Genomic DNA, 15,268 nt, shown 5'->3' with positions numbered 1-15,268 from the left:
AAGAAAAGCTGTGACTTAGGAATGTGTTGGTTATTCAAAAAATGTGCTTTCCTCTCACATCAGGCCAGATGGAGATGCCATTCAACAAAACAAAGTAGTCTGTTTGAAGAAATTTATAACAAGCAAATAGACTAAGCACAGTCATCTTAGGTATATGCCTTTGGAGTAATCAAAATCAGATGCTGCAGTCAATCAAAGTCTCTAAAATGCTATAAGAAAAATGAATTTAAGAGCCTGGAGTAAAAAAATCTTGAAAAGAAATCTACAAATTTAAAGGTACTATGATTGTTTTTTATCTCCCCCCTTCCTATCCCCCCATTATTATGAAGCACAATTACTTTTTAAACATCATTCTTCTATAGTACATACATGTACATACATGTGAACATAATAAAATGAGTTATGGTGGCAGACTTTTTTTTTTTTAATTTCATTTTAATTTCCTATAATATATAGCAGAAATAAACAGTGGCACTATTTATTTATTTCTTTTCAATGTTGCACAAACAGGGACTAGGCCAACACTTTCGACTGCAGTACTGCTTGTCCCCTTTTAAGTTGTGTTTCTGTCTCATCTGGGTCAGGTTTCCAAGCAACATCTGCTATTGCTACACTCCAGAATATTTTAATTTACTCACAAATCCTTCAGAATTAACACCGTTATTCTTTGCCCAAGCTGGTTTTGATGATTTCCATCCAACATATGCCAAAACATAAGGGAAAATGGACAAACTAACATTAAAATGTACATTGTCTTTTTTTCTAACTCAGACATCATCTGTCAAGTCCTGCTCTCTGCTACATTAAAGGTGGTTTTAATGCTGAGCCGTAATGTTCTGAAAAATGCAAAAATTTTTCTATACATTAGCCACTGAGTATTGATATATCAGGAAATAAAAAAAACTGATTTCCAGTGCCCAGAAATGCTGAGGAATTCACTGTGATGGAAACTGAAACCTCTAAGAGCTTGTCTTGGGGTGACTTCCTGATGTTATATCCCCTATCACCACTCTATGCCCAGAAATGAATCTTGCACCTTTCTGTGCCTTTAAACTGAGCCCAAGAGGAGGGAGAGAGAAAAAAAATGAGCGGACTTTTCAAAGCAGGTGTTCAAGGACACACATACACACTCCTCTGCTTCTGCAGCAGCAAGAGCAGAGGAAGCAGCCTTCTCTTTTTTTCAGCCAGCTTTCAGCTCCTTTTCTCCGGAGGGAGACAGAGAGTTGAATTTCATTTTCCTGGGACTTCAGTTTTTCCCTTCTTCTCTTCTGGACTGGTTCAACATCAGAACACATCGGAAGAATTTTCCACTGAGGCCCCAGAAGTGGGCCCACGACCCAGCTCCGAGGAGGAGGAGAGAGACCACATCTACAGAAGGACTCTGAAATCTTCCCAGGTTTCTCTCCACAGCGAGAGGTTTTATTATTTAACATTATTATTCTGTTCCCATGTGTTTGTTAAATAAATAGGGGTTTTTCCTTCACTTTCCTCCAAAGAAATTTTTTTCCCCCAAACCTGCTGGGGGAGGGGTGGCTCTAACCTGCCTTCTATCAGAGGATATTTTCCTCCAAATTTGTCTCAAACCAGCATACAGCTGAACTTCCCAACTGCTACAGAAAACCTGCCTCCTGGGAAGTAAATAAAAGGTTGGGTACTCTTCTTTCCATTTTGATCACAGTAATTTTCTCCAGTTGCAGGAACAAGATGGACAGATTGGATAATTTCTGTTGAATGTCACAGCTGCCAGAGAGCGACTCCAGAGAACCCTCCCTACAACTGAACCATCAAGTAGGTGTTGAGCCTTTATCCACTGATGAGCAAGATGACAGCAGGACACTAAAACAACCTCTGAGTTCAGAAAAGAGTTATACTCTTAGATGTGTTTTAAGTACTATCATAAACTGAGAACTATTAAGAAAGGACTTGAAAAAAGGAAAGAGCTAGTTTAAAATTTGCTTCTGTGTGCAGAGATAAGGTTGTGTGAGTACTTTCATTAGCAAAGACTGTAATTTCTGTTCATGACTATAGCAGTTTCCTGGAGGTTAAAACATTCCAAGGAGCATTTCTATTTGGAAGTGCTGGCAACTTCAGAGAAAGGAAAAAAAAGCCCCTTTTCTTGACTTTTTTTCTCTTGTTTTTTTTTTATTTTACGACAGGTGAACTTTAATTACTGAGCCAGAGACATGATTCAACATTAGACTTGGCAGTCTGGGTTACAGGATGGACTTAATGACCTTAGAGGTCTTTTCCAGCCTAAAGGAATGTACTCCTGAGTCTCATCTCAGTCAAGTTCACTCTACATTTACAGACACCAAGATCAGAGCTATCATGATGAATTTCAAATTCACAATGCCCAGCAGCCAACAAGCAAATAAAGGAACAACTATAAAACTAACTTGAAAAGAATGTGTAAAGGATGAATAACAAAAGAAAAGAATCATAAACATTTCATTCTTTTGGCTAAGGCTGAGTTTCTTGCACTTCAAGGTGCAGCTCCTTGAAAGCGGAAGTATAATGGCTTAAATTATTCACTGATTACTTAAAGGCAAGAAGGAATTTTGGGGAACAGATCAAGTACCAAATTCTTGCTGGGGTCTTTCTATATAAAACTCCCACAGTATAATTTCTAGATGCATTTCACTCACTAAATCTTTAACTACATTCATTTAGTCTTTCATAATTAAACACTAGTTTTAAGCCGCAGCTCAATAAATTCAGAATGTTTTTGTCATCTTTATTTCAGAATTTCCCAATTTAGCATTTTCATAGCACCTTGTCAGCCATCCTATATTACTGCACCAGACCCTTCATGTAAATAGGCAACCTTTCATGCAGTTATTAGCTTTTATGTTTTAATTTTTCCATCATAGGTGGCTCTTTAGACAGGACACAGAAGACGGTTATGAACTGAATAGGCCCTGACCAACCCAATCTAGTGGGAAGCATCCTATGGCAGGGGCTTTGGAACTAGATAATCTTTAAGGCTGCTTCCAATCCAAAGCATTCTATGATTCTATGAACTGTTTTATAAAATATCACAAATATTGTAATTGTTTGCAGCATATTATTGGCAAAGAAATGCTTTTCTTAGGCACATTATTTTTCTGAAACACGTGATAAAGATTTTATTAGCAGAGTACCATTACTAATATGCCAGTGCTTTATGGTTGGCAGACAAACAGGGAAGTAATAATTTTATTGTTGTACATTGTCAATAAAATCAGTAAAACATATATTTCCTAAACTACATATTATTCTGCTCAAGCTATTCCAAAATACCTTAAGGTTTGCAGGCGGGAAAAACCCTTTGAGATTACACAGGCATAAAGGAAACAAACCAGAAACAAACCAGATCTTCCCTCTCCTTCAGCCCATGCAGTTACTACCTGAGAATCAGACTTCACAGGCTGAAGCAGCACCATTTATTTTTAATATATCAACAAAGACTGTCAAACCTCAAGCTTGGCTGTAACAATAAAGTTCCTTTCCACTCACACATTATCCCCCACAGAGAGCTGGAGGATGGAGGAGCATGTGCCATAGGGGAGATCTAAGACAGTTGTCCACAAGAAAATTCAGGGCAGAACTGCTGCCCTGCTCTTCTGCCTACCCGTTACAGCAGCCAGCCTCAAATGTAAACTTCCAGCACTGCTGGCAAGGACAACCATGGATGTGCAAGCCCTAGGTGGCACCTTCCACACCTGGCCAGAACAAGGATCCACCCTGGGGAAGAGCACGGCCTTTCTGAAGGAAAACAGAACAGTAAAGGATTGTCACAGGACACATACACAGGACTGAGTTTCACCAGAGAAGGCAAACTGACTGCAGCAGCAAGTCAGGTGGGAGCACCAGCCGTGGGGATGAGCATGACCATGGTCTGAAGGTACACTGTGGCCACAATGGCATGAAACCAAAGTGGACTCATCACCTAAAGGCTTTTAAATTGAGGGAAATGTAGAGAAACTCCAAAAAGATTTAGTTTGGCTGGAAAAGCTGGCTCCTGTTTGTTCTTGTGGCGTCTGCACCCTTTCAGGTCCAACAACTTCTCAGTGAGGTCAAACAGGCATAAGGGATGCAAACATTTCCCAAAAACCAAAACATGTTTTTTTGATCTTCAAAACCAAGTAAACAGATCAAAACAGGAAACAGTCATCACTCAGAGAATGCCATACTAACCACACACACACCACACATTTGTAGTATTTTAACTTTTATGTCAACTGAAGCTGCCAGCACTGCTGTGAAGCTGCTGATTTACTGTGGTCAGTCTTCCAGCCAAGCTCACTGATAGGAAACTTCATTAAAAAGAAAGCTGCAGTCCATGGGTTCATAAATCACTTTGTGTACACAGAGCTGAGATTTTTGCTTACATTTTTAACAGTACACTGAGGTGGAGAGCCCACAAGAAAGGTATATCCTCATCTGGGATTCAGGCCACAGCAGTGGATCATACTGCTTCTAATGCTAATGAAGCTGTTGGTTTAAAACAGTGTTTATAAGGAAAGGAGAAATGAAACTACAACTACAACTGCTGTAAAGTACAAATTTTATATATAAAAGGCCAATGAGGCTTGTTTTCTCAGGTCTTTTTTTTTAAAAAGTCAATCCATACACCTTAACTTGCTGTTTCTCACATGAGTTTTTAACTGCACTGCTATGGAGAAATGGCAGAGCAGCATGGCGTCAAGGATGAAACACAACTACTGCCAGTTGAAAAAGGTGGAGAGAAGTGACTGTGCTTCAAAAACCAACCTGGAGGACTGACGTAAATTACTTTCAATGTAATTTACTCTTGCCTTGTTCTTTGAAAATGTGACACTAGATGGCGAAAATATTATCACAGTGAGCTTTTCCAAACAACTGAAAAAGTACAAATAAGTTTCTCTGATTCTTTCCCTTACAGATGTGAGTGTGGTGCATTCACACTATTAATGAACCACAGCCAGAATCAATTACACATTTCTCTCATTCACCCCTTTTACACATTCATAGCTGTAATCGGCCCATCCAGCCAACTGCATAATGAAGCTGTACCCTGTCAGTCACAGCGGGAACCATATGAATTTCAAGAAGGAAGGTACCGCACTGTGTGCTCCACTGAATTTTAAAAAAAATCTGATAAAAAGTCAGAGTGTTAAGGGCTCCATTTGTAAATATTATCGGTTGATTTACACAATAGGCACCCACCATATTGGTGCTGAAAAGGAATAGCTGAGGTTCAGTTGGTGGCAAATGGAATTACCTCCAGATATTCATACCTACGGGCTATCCCTATTCTTCGGGAATGTGCACAGCCTATTGCTTTGGTATACAAATTGCTCAGCTTGTTCATTTTCTATTTCTAGCTACATGCACTTGCACATAAAAAGTGCATTTTCAGTGTGCAAGAAACAACTGTTAATTTTAAATTCAGCTGAAATGAATCCCACAGGACCACAGTCTAATTTTGTGTCTCTAAAAGTAGATTAGCAGAGCTGAATATTATAAATGTAAGACATCTTTTATAAATCATGGAATGCTGTGTGTGACTACATACAATACAAACCCTAAGTTCAAAAGCATTTCTCTGCTTCATATAGGTATATATTGTGTTTATGAGCAGTTTAAGAGCCAGTCTCAGGTTTTTAGGCTTGAGGCAATAAGCACTGCTCAATCTGAACTTTGTACCTTTTATAGCTGCCTTCAGTAATTAATTAGCTGGTTTGGGTGAACACAAAAAAAATTTTCATTAGCTGCAAAAGCTACAATATCTAGAAGTCATTTGTGTAAAATATTTAACCCGTTTTTCATGTAAATGGCATTGTCTGCCAAGGAAAGGTAAAGAATATATTTATCGTAAATTATTAACCAGCATCCCCCATCGTGGGTTAGACGTATATCCTGACTACAAGACAGCACAGAGAGTCAGAAAACAATATTCCCAAAGGGAGAGGCGAAGGATTTGCCGAGCCTGAGAGATCCTTTGGGGAGCCACAGAAGTTTACACTCAATAGCCTGCATTTAGCAGAGAGCGACCGCTCAGCATCCGTAGGAAGCTGAAAAACACAGAGAGCTTGTTTGCAATGGTTACACCACTGCCTCAACAGCCGGCCAGAGAATTAAGTCACACAAGTCAAAGCCCAGGCCTTTTTGGCACTCATGCTTGTCATAAAATACAAGGCCCAAGTATGTCTGTGTAATCCCAGAGCAGTTCCCCTCCAATCAATGAACTTACAGCATCGCTCTGCCATCAGGGCCTCACCATTAACGACGGAAACAAAAGTAGGCTCTGTTCAGACAGGAGAAGCAAGTGGTGCAATTAAGAGACACTATACTATATCCCAAAGTAATAGGTTTTACAAAGCAATTTAGTGCCACGATGACAGATGTCAAAGCAGCGGCTAGACAGACGGCCCCACAACTTCCATGGAAATAATTACCTACATGTAGAGCTAAGAGGCAATGGCTCCACTTGGGATATCCATTGTGTGATATGAATGAACATGAAATGAACATGACAAGACTGAACATGAAATTATGACATTCACAACTTGTTATTTCTGGTTTCTTTTTTAATCTCTACTGGAAGAATTTGCAGCAGAAATGCTCAAATGTTATCCTTGTTCCCTCCTTCCCACCCAAATAAAGACCTTAATATACCAGAAGAGATGAAATTATGCTGCCCCAAGCAGATTTTGTCCTCCACACACTAGAGCAAACCTCATTTTCTGTAGCAGCAAAATAGCTCAGCCAAGCACCCTCCTCATTGAGTGGCTCATGAAACACATACCAAGCGACCCCCTTGACCCAAGTGATGCTCTCCACCTTTCACTGACTATTATTCTTTGCAAGTGGACAAGGCTATGGACAAAAATGTCCTAATCTGTCTTTTGGTTTATGTTTGCTTCACATAGGAAAGAATGAGCCACAACGATTCTCTATTTTCACTATATTGAATAGCAAAAGATGTTCGTGAGCAAGTCTGGGTTTAATTCATTTGATAAGGCTGTTCAACACTCAAAAATAAACTTGATTGCCCTAAATAGAGTATTTATTCTTCAGACACTAAGACAGAGTTTTAGTCTACCGTTCCACAAAAACTTTACACCAAAATCCACAGCCTGGTAAAGGATGTAACACCAGCCATGTAAATTCAAGGGATATTTAATCCCACTTGATTCTTGATTCAGTAGAGACTCTTGCAAATATTACCCCGAAAAATGTGCAACATAAATCAAGTAATAAAAATTAAGCTAACTTCAGTTCTAGTTTTAGAATTGGATTCATTACAGAGGCACAAAAATCAGAAATGAGCTAATGTATGGTCTCAGCTTCTCAAAGCATAGACCCCTTGTCACACTTCATCTGTTCTCAGTGACCAACCCAGTTCTGTTGAAGTGAATTTAGATACCTCTGCTGGTGTATTGCACAGTTAAAGCATAAATACCCTTTAGGATAGGAGGAAAATAAAAAACAATGAAACAAAATAAAACAAAAATCCCAACCAAACCAAACCAAAAACAAACAAAAAACCCAACCATTCACAAAAAATCAACAAAAACCTCACTCAGCCTCACTACAAAACATAGTACCAGACTACTTTTCTCCAGAAAAGATTAATACTCAGAACTAAATTTCTTACACTTTCCTCTGAGTGCTGAACAGTGCTAGAGAGTGCTCTGATAATTTACCAACAAGCCATAGCAAAAGCTCTTTATTTCCTATTGTAAGGATTTTTCCTGTGCAAATTCTGTTTTGATAACTTCCAGCATTTCTTATTAAAATGTTCTTTATTATTCGGTCAAGTTCATTGTAGGGATGTTGAAACAAAGGAAGACATCCCAAGAAACAAAGAAAACAATCCAACATGTTATGTTTACCATGGCCATGGGACATCTTAAATACAAACAGATCCCCAGATACCATGCCAATACTTCAAGGCTTTCTTTCCCTCATGAAAATATTGAATCACTCAAATTATATGTCCTTCATGTAAGATTTAAGAATATTAGCATAAAAGCTTACAAAACACTGATCTTCACTTGAAAGGACTGGTGATTATAGCAGAAAGTTTTCAGAAGACCAAACTAAACAACCCTTAATCACACATTAGCAGCAGAATAACCTCAGGTGAAACGAGGGGAAACTGCCAGCACTGGTTTTATCTGCCCATTGAAGTGATACAAATTTTTTAATCAGATCACTTCAGGTAAAAGGGTTTTTAAAAACACTGGAAAAATTGTTTCCTTAATAGCAAGTTTTATAGGCTTCTTCAAGAGGCAAAGTATGACTTAGAGTTTCAAAAACAAATTTATTATATTCATAGCTTCACTGGTGCATCTGTTCCTTAAGGGCAGCACATTACAAAAAGTTACCCACATTTGTTTGTTTCATTTACTATTTCTATAAGTGTTCTTGGGGATAAACAAACTTCTTTCACTTCAGAAATTGGAGCACATCTTTTTTGTTTGACACTTCTCTAACCTACATATCCCTCACAGCAGAAATTAGATGCTTTGCTAAGGATTTTGCATGTCTTCTCTAAGAACAGAAAAAGGTGATAAAATTACAGGTTCTCCGTGTATCTTTGAAAGAAACCAGTGGCAGCTAAATCAGCCTAATTAACTTGCAAGTTTGAACACCGGAAACCATGCAAGGAAAGTTCAGTACTTCCCTTGCCACAAACAATAAAATACAGCTCTTGCAATACAGATAGGAGAGCCTTGTGCAGCCTCTCAGATCCAAGTGGATGCAAACAGGGGAGAAGGTTAGAAATTAAAAGACTGAAACCATTAAATATTTTTAAAAATACAATAAATCCCAGTTTAAAAGACAGAGCTGAAGATTCATTTGAACTGTGCTACAGGACTCCATTCTATATAGAGAATACTGTATTTTCCTCATAGCAATAAACACAGTGATTATAGCTTCACACTGGCAATCTGCTTCCAAGCTTGGGAGCAATCGCGCAGAAATCGGTGAGACTACTGCTTAAAGGTAACAAGGATCCAAACAACAGCAAAGGAAATGAGAGCATACCTCCAGGATGAAGGAATGCACATTTATAATTTCACCTTTTAAAGGGCATCACTGGAAAATCTCACTCTTACTACCTTTTTACTTTCACAAGAAAAAGTCTTTAATTTACTTGACCTTAAGTATTTCTCTTCTGTACTTTTAGCAACCTGAATTTAACAGATCTTTGTCTACAGTCAGTTCCTTTTGAGATGATTTTCCTTGCTACACCTATGAGTCCATCACAAAACAACAAAAAGAGGAAAAAATTAAATTTACTATTGCCACCTCTATCCCCAACTCAGTCAAACACAGTCAATGGAAACAGGGACATATGATGCAGCACCTGAAAGTAAGCTCAACTCATTTTTAAAAGCTGGCTAAATTTCCACTTGCCAGTGCCACTTTAATTGCCTTACATAGGTGTTACAAGTGAAGTAACGGGACAGCTCTTTGAACCATTGGATAAGACTTCTTGCCTAGGACAGGAATCTTACTTTCTATCATCACCTGTATTTTCATTTTAGGTGGCTGAAACCACAGTAAAGCACCCTCCTGATATCAGCATATTCCAGACACCAAGTTGTGAGAATGCTGTACATGCCAAGATAAATTCCTTTGACCGTTCTCCCCCTGCCTCTTCCCCAGACGTGCTCTCTAGTTTGAAAGATAGTTTAGTTTCATCAGCTGGCAATGAGACAAGTATTAGCACTTGGAATCTAGTGCTCTGCAATCCATCCTAAAAGCAAACCCAGCAGATGATGGAGGCAGAGCACACGCAAGCCTGATCCTAGAGGGAGGAGGGGAATAGAAAGACATGTGTTTGCACAGACTATAGACAGACTATCTATGCTATAGATACGGAACAGAGAAAAAAAATAACAGATTTAGAGAAGAACTTCAGTGCTTCAACCCTGCTACCTGCATGCTTTGTAATAAACAGCTACCGCTTCTCTGAATACTTCCAACGGAAAGAGAAAAGAGGCTAATTTATATTGTTAATAAATCCAACTACTGTTTTAGCAGAACTAAGTAAATATAAGTGTTGAATCAAGACTGAGAGCAGCCATTTTGCTTGAGAGAGCAGGGGTACAATGGAGGTAGAACTGCGGTAACACCACTTCATTCCACACACACGCAGCTGACCAGAGCCTTTGCCCAGTGCCAACAGGGCACAGCCCACGACTTGTTACATCTTGTTTGTTCCCAGGACTCCTTAAATATGGGCTCAAGTTTACAATTTTCCCTTCAGTTCATACCTCCGCTGACAGGGCAGCAGGATGTGACTCACGGCAGGCGAGGGGACAAAGAAACCAATATGGCTGCGCCTGGCCATGGTGCTCTACCCTTAGTACTTTTACCAGTTTTCTTTCAGAACTGAGCTTTCACAGATACCACAAGCATCACACTGAAATCATCTAATCTCTTCAGCCTTCCAGCTCAGAAAGACACCAAAAGGAGAGAATAGAAAATGACAAGAAAATGCCACTCCATCTTTACTCCATTTACTCTCTGGATTGTGTTCATATCACAACATCTAACTGAGCAATACTGGTTATTAAGGCATATACACCCTCCCATGGATTGTGACCAGCTCAGCCAGGCTACTCGCTGGCTGGGTTACAGAAGCTGCCTGCTTACAACACAGATCAGCTCACCAACAACACTGGTAAGCACCACCGAGGTGGAAAGGAGCTAAAAGTCTCCAACAAATGTTCAGAATCACTGGCAGACAAAAAAGTTAAGTAGAAACATGAAATGCATCCAACAAGGGTATTTAGCAAAAATTGTGGTATGATATTTCACACAATATGTAATGCTCCTGTGGTTCCAAGTGAAAAACAAGCTTTGACAAACATCTTGAGAGTGTTTTGCATCAGTGTAAGATGTAAACAGCTGAATTTCCAGCGTGAACAAACATACCAAAATAAGAAACAGGGAAACTATTTTCTTTTCAAGATAAAAATGTATTGCAAAGTGAACTGTTAGCAACTTGCTGAGGCTTATTGCACTGCTAATGTTCTCCATGTCAATGTCACTAGGAAGAGCCCTTGGAGAAAAACTGGTGTCACCTCTTGTTCAGCTCAATTGAGAAAAATGTACTTAAACAACTTTCTGGAAAGTCATGTAATGAGCTAAAAGAGCTGCTGAAGGACATTCTTGATCTTCAACTTTCTGTAAAGGAAACACAGATGTAAATAAAGTCTACTTATGCTCTCAGTAATACTGTAGCATGCCACTAGCCTGCCACAAGCATTTCACAATAATCACCAGTGGAGAATTTCTAACTCAAGTTGCTCAGAAAGGATATTGGGTTTTAAGAACTGGGAACCAGAAAGAGTAGGGCTAGAAATGGCAGCAATACCTTTAAAAAAAAACCTAACAGGAGATGGCAAAACTTGCGAGGGTAACCAGTGTCAGAACCACGCCATTTCCAATGTCCTTTGCTGAAGGGAACTGCTTCATTTCTGGGAAACCATATTGACAAAAATATTTGTCAATTTTATTGGACTTGCTATTGAGGTCAAATGGTTATTTTGCCACCTGCAGTGCCCACAAGTTCAATGCATTGTTTCTCCAGGAAAAGAAATGTCTGCAAAATCACATTATTCACTTGAACACCAGCCTGAGGATTAGAGGGACTTTTTAGAAGTCCGTGTGCAAAGTTGTACTTCACAGTGCCATTTTCCCCTTGCATGAGTTGTTGGAAAGACAAACTGGTATTTTCACAGTGAAAGTGATTGCTTCAAGAATAATGTCAGCTCTTATTGTTCACAAAGTGCTAGAAATCGGAGCACGTGAAGCAGCAAACCATTTGGCTGACCTTGCCAGCTGAGCAACATACAGTCAAGCAAGCAAAAACATGTTGGGCAAGACAGCAGAAAAGAAAATCAAACACAACACATGTACTTTCATGTGTTCCTGTCATACCACTGCACTTTTTTTTCCAAAGCAAGCCAAATGCTTGATACTAATTGTGCAAACCACCCAACCTTACATACGGGAGTATTTTCAACGTGGATCCTGGGCCACACAGTGTGTAGAAAGCAACACACTGAAAAAGGTAAATCCAGTTGCTTCATCAGTCAAGTGCTAAAACCCACCTGGGCTGCTGTATGGCTTGGAAAATCACTTTGCAGCACTGGCTGTTGGTGGCTGTTGTTTGAGAAGTCTGTAAATAGTACCAGATGGAAGAGGCCAAGTATGAGGAATCTTGGATGATGATTTCACTATACTTTAAAGCTTTAGAAAAAGGCAAAGCTTTAGCATAAGCAAAAAGGTATCTTTTCATTCTCAAAAAAACTCAAAAGGAAGCTTTTACCCCATGTTAGTACTGATAGTGTTCATGGTTTATAATTTAAATATTTGGCTTGGTAGAAACTTCATCTTTCACAGAAGCTAGGATTTTTCTGCATATTTGCGGTAAATCCTATTAAAAATTACTGATCCAGAAAGTCATAACCTTTAGCTAAAATATTGTGCGTTCCTCTCTAGGTATGTTCAGCCATCTTCAAGATTTTCTAAACTGATACCCTTGGGCTTTAGGGACAAAAAAAAGAAAAAAAAAAGGACACCCCGCAAAACCAATCCTCCTTCCCAGACTCCCACAGAATGAAATTCTAATACAACCAAGTGCTCCTTTTCCCTGCTTCTCAGCCAATAGAAGCTTTGTTAGGAACTTCACCTCATTAGAGTCCTCATCATTTAAACAATGTTCAGCAATAACAAAGAACCCTGTCATAAAGCTTTTGATAGATGTTTCGTAGCCAACACATTATGGTCAGGATTTATGGGAACGATTTAGAGAAGTAAAAAATAGGACTGACTATCATTTAGCAGAGAAATTATAAATGCAAATTCAGAGGAAGACAGTATCCTTTTCTTCATGGAGACAAATTTTGAAGTAGTTTCTGCAAAGGGGGACCATATAATAAACATCTAATTTCAATAGTAACATTAGGAAAGGAAGGAAAATTACAATAGGCCAGGTACCATGTCATCCTTGATACACTACTACACTTCTTTATGAGCACAGTACAATTCAGAGAGCTAATAATAAAAAGTGATGCTGAGATGATGAATTGATGCTATGCAATTAGACCTATTAGAATTCACAAGAGTCGACAGGCAATAATCAAACCACTTTCATGCTGCCCATTGCAATTATCTTTGCACTTAAGAATCAACAAAGCACATAATGACTTGCTCTCAATTAAGGAATTCATGAGAAATGGAATTTTAATTAGTGTGTAGAAAATTTGGGCCATTTATTACTTTACAGGACAACAGATTGTAAAAACTAGTTGAGTACTTCTTAGTGTTCAGCAAGGGTTCAGGTCCAAGAACAACACACTGATGCTTCCGAAAAAGAGTTCCTAATAACATCCCCTGAAATGGGATTTCCAGAGTAAATGCACATTCACTTCCGCTAAATTCTGGAGAAAAAAAAAAACACAACAAAAAACCCAATCCACAAACAAAACTGTTGGAGCTTGCAACTAAAATGGAAACCATTGCTGATGTTCTCAATTACCAGCTGATGAACAAGTCAGGTAGAGTTACATTTATTTGTGGTACAAACCACAGATACCAGAAGGTCTAATTCTACATTCCCATCACGAGTAGGACAAGACAACGAAAATGCACCATCACTTAAAAAAAGGAGTCTGAATAGTAATTTGAATGCTGATTTAAGTTTTCTTTCAACAGTCGTTGAATAGGAAGACTACTTAGATTCAAATAAAATTGTTCTCACTGTTTTCTGATCTTAGTACAAAACAAGTTACCAGTAATTTGAACAAAAGCATCAGTTAAATTTTGGAAGTAGAGATCCTTGATAATATGAAATAGAATTTGATGGTGAAGTCGAAAGATTATGCTGAACTCCAATGTTATGAAATGCACATTTTTTAAAAATGCAAACAGAAGACCACACTTCAAGTGTGAATGCTGGCAGTATAGAGATGGGTATAGTGTTATGTGCTCACATAGCATTAGTAAATCAGTAAGATATTAAGTAACATATCCATTTGCTAAAAATATATTTCCAGCACACGGGTCAGCATAATCCCAAGCACAAGTATAGGCTGGGTGGAGAATGGAATGAGAACCCTGAAGAGAAGGAACTGGGGGTATTGGTGGGGCAGAAACTTAATATGACCCAGCAATGTGCATTGGCAGACCAGAAACCACCTGTGTAGCATCCAAAGCACCAATGGGCAGCAGGTGAGGGAGGGCATTCTGCCCCTCTCCTCTGCTCTGGTGAGACCCCACCTGCAGTGCTATGTTCAGAACTGGAGTCCCAACATAAGAATGTGGACAAGGTGAGTGCAGAGGAGAACCATGAAGATGCTCAGAGGGCTGGAGCGCCTCTTCTTTGAAGACAGGCTGAGAGGGGCTCTTCAGCCTGGGGAGAAGAAGGCTCCAGGGAGACCTTAGAGCCTCTTCCAGTGCCTAAAGGGTGCTACAAGAAGGCACAGACTGATAGGAGAGGGGGAATGGCTACAAACTGAAGGGATAGGTTTAGATTAGAAATCAGGAAGAAATTCTTCACTAAGAGGGTGGTGAGGCACTGGCACAGGTTGCCCAGAAAAGATGTGGATGCCTCATCCCTGGAAGTGTTCAAAGCCAGGCTGGATGGGGCTTTGAGCGACCTGGTTTAAGGGAAGGTGTCCCTGACCATGCAAAGGGGGTTGGAACTAGATGGTCTTAAAGGTCTTTTCCAACCCAAAACTTTTTTGATTCTACTCAGTCTTTTTAAAAAATACCACTAAAGGTCCAAAAGAGTATAAAAACTCCAGTTAAATACTGGGCCATTTGGATTATGAAATAAAAAAAATTTAGTTTAATGCATGATTATTACCTGTAAAAGTGTATCCCATGCTTTGAGGTTTTTTGCTATGGATAAACAGCCGTATATCTGTCATATGCTTAAAATCTGTCAGAACGGTGCTCTATTTCCATTGTCAGGGAACTACTTCAACATTTCTGATTCTTGGTTCCATGGGGGAGCCCTGTCTTTGCAATGTCTCCATTAAAAAAACATTCACAACAACCTGAATGGCTTCTTGTAAGTGATCATACTTCAAAAGAGGGGGAAAAAAACCCTTTCAGACAGGGATTCATTCTTAAATTCCCCTACGTGCCCTGCTTAGCGAGGGCTCTGGGAAACAGCAGGGAAAGCAGCAGGCACTGCTGCCCCAGGGCCATCCCTCCCACAAAGGGAACATTTTCACACTGCTGCAGAGCCACCATCTTCGCCCCACGTAGCATT

General features: G+C 39.4%; 1 protein-coding gene across 5 annotated transcripts in view; it reads right to left on the bottom strand.

The window, feature by feature from the left end:
- Positions 1 to 15,268, bottom strand: part of MACROD2 (mono-ADP ribosylhydrolase 2) — an 893,560-nt gene that overhangs the window by 384,901 nt on the left and 493,391 nt on the right. The gene's annotated exons all lie outside the window — the stretch shown is intronic.

The sequence above is a fragment of the Aphelocoma coerulescens genome, chromosome 3, assembly GCF_041296385.1.
Source record: "Aphelocoma coerulescens isolate FSJ_1873_10779 chromosome 3, UR_Acoe_1.0, whole genome shotgun sequence".
Lineage (NCBI taxonomy): Eukaryota > Metazoa > Chordata > Aves > Passeriformes > Corvidae > Aphelocoma > Aphelocoma coerulescens.
The sequence above is the reverse complement of the archived record's forward strand: the minus strand, read 5'-3'. Positions and strand labels throughout refer to the sequence as shown.